Consider the following 5,169-nt stretch of genomic DNA (forward strand, 5'->3'; position numbering starts at 1 on the left):
GGAGGCTAGGGATAGCAAGCCAGTAATTAGTAATAGGCTCTTTTCGCCGAGGGATCGGGTTAAGGGTAGGCTAAGAAAGTTGTATGACAATTAGTTAATCAAGCTAATAAATCAAGAGGAGTAAATAAGAGAGAGCGGATAAGATTAAATTGTAAACCCCCAACAACTCCATTCATCCATTGTTTTCTTCTCGTTAATTGAATCAATCTCTTTCGCATGTTCATATTTTATTCTCATACTCAATTAATTAATTTCTATTTTCAAGTCTTATGATCTTAATTCACACAAACGATAAGGCCTTTTGAGTCTCTTGGGAAAACGATACTTGGACTTACCATTTATTATTACTTGATATGATTTGGTACGCTTGCCAATCCGTTAACACTGCACACACAAAACCAGAATTATAGCAAGAATCCCCTCTCCTACAATCTGCACCCACGTAGAACAATCCTCAATGTGTCACCAACACTCTTCACAGAATGTAAAGCCTATCACAACAGACTTCACAGGTTGCCAAGCCTTTAATCAAAAACCAGCAGTCATTCGCAGGATGCCAAGCCTATTAAGATCAACCCATAAGCACCTCTTTGTCCAGATATTGATCAAACAGTGAGAACGATGACTTCTCCTTCTGAATTCCTCTCAATCAAGATCACCACCGTCTTCTTGGAGAATTCTTGGAGCTTCTAACGAATTCAATCGGAAATAGGAAAGTGAAAATGTCAGATCACAAAAGTCACAGAACAATTCGTGTTCTGTCTATTTATAGTTTTCTATTTCATCAGATTGATTCATAGTCGAATAGCCTACTAATAGAGTCAACTGTATTAAAACAGTTATAACAGACAGTCAACATAAAGGCTCCTCAGTCAAAAAAATTAAGACTCGTTTATTACAGTTGACCAAGTCATACAGTTTTAACTAACTTTTGAAAATATAGCCGGTGGAGCTTGTAGGCTTAACAGAATTTCAAACAGAACAGTAACACAGTCGAATATGCATATCACAATGTCGACTGACACATAAAAATCACTTTGAAATTCTTTTCAACTCAAAATCTCACACAGCACATGTTCACAAAATCTGTACAAGTATTTTAGCATAGTCGAATCCATTAACACTGTATTCGGCTAGACTAGAACTTTGTCACAACACATATACGTTCAAAAGGTGCCTGTGATCTTTTCTTTCAGAAATGTATAATGATTAAAAACATTTTATCTCACATTTCAATANAAGCATGTTCCACAAATATAACACTCAATCAAGCATAGGAACATACAATGTAATTCAATCAAAACATGTTCAACAGATATGACAAACTTTACAGAATAAGAACATGTAANAATATAACACTCAATCAAGCATAGGAACATACAATGTAATTCAATCAAAACATGTTCAACAGATATGACAAACTTTACAGAATAAGAACATGTAACACTGGAACATATGCATTGTTCTTAAGCACTGAGTTGTCATCATCAAAAACCAGTTTGATATAGAGTTTGTGTTATCAACAATCTCAACAATCTCCCCCTTTTTTGATGCACAACCATGATTAATAACTCAACCATGTTTGTACAGTTCCACAGCAGACAGAGTAAAACATATATATCATAAACAATTACAGAGTTACTCTGCATATTCAGGAAAAATATCAAGCAGATAAAGTATGATGCAGCAACTCTCCCCATATAGACTTGCTCTCATACACTCATGTAATACTCTCCCCCTTTGTGCATTAACAAAAAAGGAATGCTCAGATATTTATGCAGTTTTAAAAAACAACAGAGATGCATCAAAAAGATATGCAATGTATGAAGTACAATGATGGTCTCAAAATCTCAAGTTCATCACAAAACAATGTAAACTCCCCCTGGAATATAGATGTGTGATTAAACAATGTGTAATGCAGTGATACTCCCCCTGTCATTATGCGTGATTTTCAAAAACAGTTTGATTGCACAATGCAGAATATCACAGTGTAAGCAAAAGATTAAGCACAGATTTGTATCATAGTCAAACTATCAATCCACATGTATATATGCAATGATACAAATATCAACAATCTCATAATATCATCTCAATTTGAATTTTAAACATGAAAAGATCAGAGATAATAAAAAAATAAAGATGATTTAGGCAAACAGTAAAGATAGAATCAAATTCCAAAACTGGAATTGTTAACCCACATAGACGCAGTCGAATGCTTTAAATCATCAGTCGAATACATTGCTTTGTAGTTGTTGAATTCCAAATGTAAATCTTCAAAGCAATGTCCTTCCTGCAAAACCTTTCAAAAGCCTTTTCCAGATCAAGCATAATGGTTAAGCAAGAATTAAATAATAACAAAACAGAAGTCAATGTATGTAGATGCATGATAGTTCAAGCACAATTGACTTCAATCAGAACAAAGTCAAATCAATAAGGCAGATTATCAGAATTCATTCAAATAGATTAAGTAAATTGATTGATTCAAACAACTGATTTTCATTTCCTTGGTAGAAAAGATATTACATTGGTAGTGCAAGAACAAGGAAATACAAACAAAACAAGAAAACACACAAAAGATGGCCTTATATGCAATTTTCCAAAATTAAAGAATAGAGACTCCTAATAGCTATGATACACAAGGAACCATAGTCACGACAAAGGAGAGAAAACAGGGGTACAATAAGAAATCAAAAAGCTTCAGAAGAATCGTCTTTATCAGAGTTTTCAGCTATCAGTTGTAGATTTGTACCAAGAACACTTTTCAGCTTATCATACTTGTCGTGAAGGATCCTTATTTAATTGACCACATATTTGTCAAAGTTTGTTTCTGGAAAGAACTTTGTTTCATCTGCTATCACACATTCTTCCTTCACAGTAAGATCTTCCAACAGATGTTCACCCATAAATTTCCAACCTTTTATTGTTTTTACTAGTCCAAGGGATATAAGTGAATCTCTGTCAAACGAATTTGAAGAGCCCCATATGCATTTGCGCTCATTACCAATATCAACCCCAAGAAGTACAAGTATTTTGCTTATCAGGCTTGCATAAGGCAGATATAGTGATCTTTTCAGTGCACAGTACTCCATGTGATCTTTAATCACATGTAACCAATTTGTAGAGATACTGTTCTTGATAGCATGGAGTAGGAAAATGTCTTTTGTGGTCATTCTGTCCTTTTTTATCCTTCCGGGTAACATATTTTTGCTAGAATTTGAGCAAGAATCTTCTCCTCTTTTTGTAATCCTTCTTGTGTAAAAACTTTTTCAATGGTGTATACGCCTGGAAAACGTAGTCATTCTTGATATGTTTGTTACTTGTCCAACAAGGCATTTACTTCTGAAATGGGTAAATGTGAGAATATGCCCTCAGATGGTAGATTTGTTACAATTTTCCATAGGGTATCATCAATGTGAATGTCCACTCCCTTTACCCTAGAAAAAATGTCTCCATTTTGTACCCATAAATTGTGATAGAACACCTTAACCAGATCGGGATACCATGTCCCTCTCAACTGTAAGAAATCAGATAACCCTTGTGATTCAAGCCAAAAAGGAAACATAAATTCTTCGCCTTTGAACATTTCCAAGTTCATGTTCATAGGAGAAACTACCGCCTTTACAGACCCATTATTGAACCTTAGTCTTTCTTCTTCATTTCTGAACCAGTTTAACGTACAGGATTCACCCATATTGATTGTTGACCTGCAGTCCTCATTCACTGACTTGCTTGAAGAACCCATGACAAGATGATTCTTTGAAACTTTCTTGAAGGATTTTGAGAGAAGTAGAAAGATGAAAAGACAGAATGGTTCAGAATAATAGTGAGACTTTTACAAGGAGGGAAACATTGCGCGCCAAATAGTATGTATAGACGGAATATTTAAAATTTTCAGAAGGAACAGAGATCATAATCGAATGTATTAAGTTGAGAGTCGACTAGGTGATGGGTATCGCACCCCATGCAAAATTTAATGAGCATAAAAGAATGCAGTATAGACTAGGAAGTGACTCATAGGTCGTCTCTCAAGGACTAAATGTGGTTCAAGAATCAGGTCAAACACGAAGTGGGGGGGTTTGTGAAAGGTTTTGTGAATACAGATGAATTAAATTAAAAGACGGATGCAAACAAAAATGCAGACACAGATATAAAAACGGTTTCCAAGATAGACTAAAAACGGTTGGTCATTAACTTAATTACAATGCTTCCTATCACAGATCAACAAAATAAAGTTGACTCAAACCTCTAATCCAACACAATTAATCAACAAAGCGCAACCTAATTATGTTTTCATAAAACCGAACTAAGAGAACGCAATGTTAACTTCAAATCTAATTTACATCATGCAGTTTCATCAACTAAGAGACGACTCAACACCAACTGGGCAACTAAGTGTATACCCAATTGCAAGTGCACATATAGATTTGATATTAACCAAGTCAGAGTGGCAATCACACATACAGTCCAGAAATCTCAAAGAAGCAATTCAATATTGCTAATAACCAACCTGCCTAACCTAAACTAATATCACAATTAAATTAACACAATCAAACTGAACAAACAACATAGTAAACGGAAACATTAAACCGAACAGAATAGGCAACATTAAAGTAAACGAAAAATATTAAACTAAACGGTCCTAAAACAAGATGTATAAAATACCAAATTGCTTCCTTCACTGTGTGCACACCTCCAACTTAAAATATCAAACTGTGGCATTCTAAAATTAAAGCAACTATTTTTTTTCATAACTAAAATGCATCCTAAAAGTAAAGCAATCATTCTTATATAAAAGAAAAGTGTTCAAAGACATTTGGGTGGCAGCTGCCCATTTCTCCAGAACCATCACCGCACCCTTCTTCTTCTAATAAATAAAAAAAAAATGAATGCACCGCTTCTCCAAAAACAAATAAAAGTATTTGCTTTCTATCCTAAGTGGGACGTGACTGCAACATTCAAACCGAGATACCATTTCATTTTAAAAAAAAAACCGCTGCACCTCCTCAAGACTCCAAGACCGTGGCAGCTCCATCAAAGCAAAGAAAAGAAATGAAAGGGCACAAGCTGGAAGCATCACTCCTTGCACCGTTCCAGCAATCCAAATTGAAATATCCAACCTAGTGAACGTGTGCTAGTGCCTGCAACTTCAAGGACAGCTGAATAATAAAT

Source organism: Vigna radiata, unplaced genomic scaffold (genome assembly GCF_000741045.1).
Source record: "Vigna radiata var. radiata cultivar VC1973A unplaced genomic scaffold, Vradiata_ver6 scaffold_329, whole genome shotgun sequence".
NCBI classification, from domain to species: domain Eukaryota; kingdom Viridiplantae; phylum Streptophyta; class Magnoliopsida; order Fabales; family Fabaceae; genus Vigna; species Vigna radiata.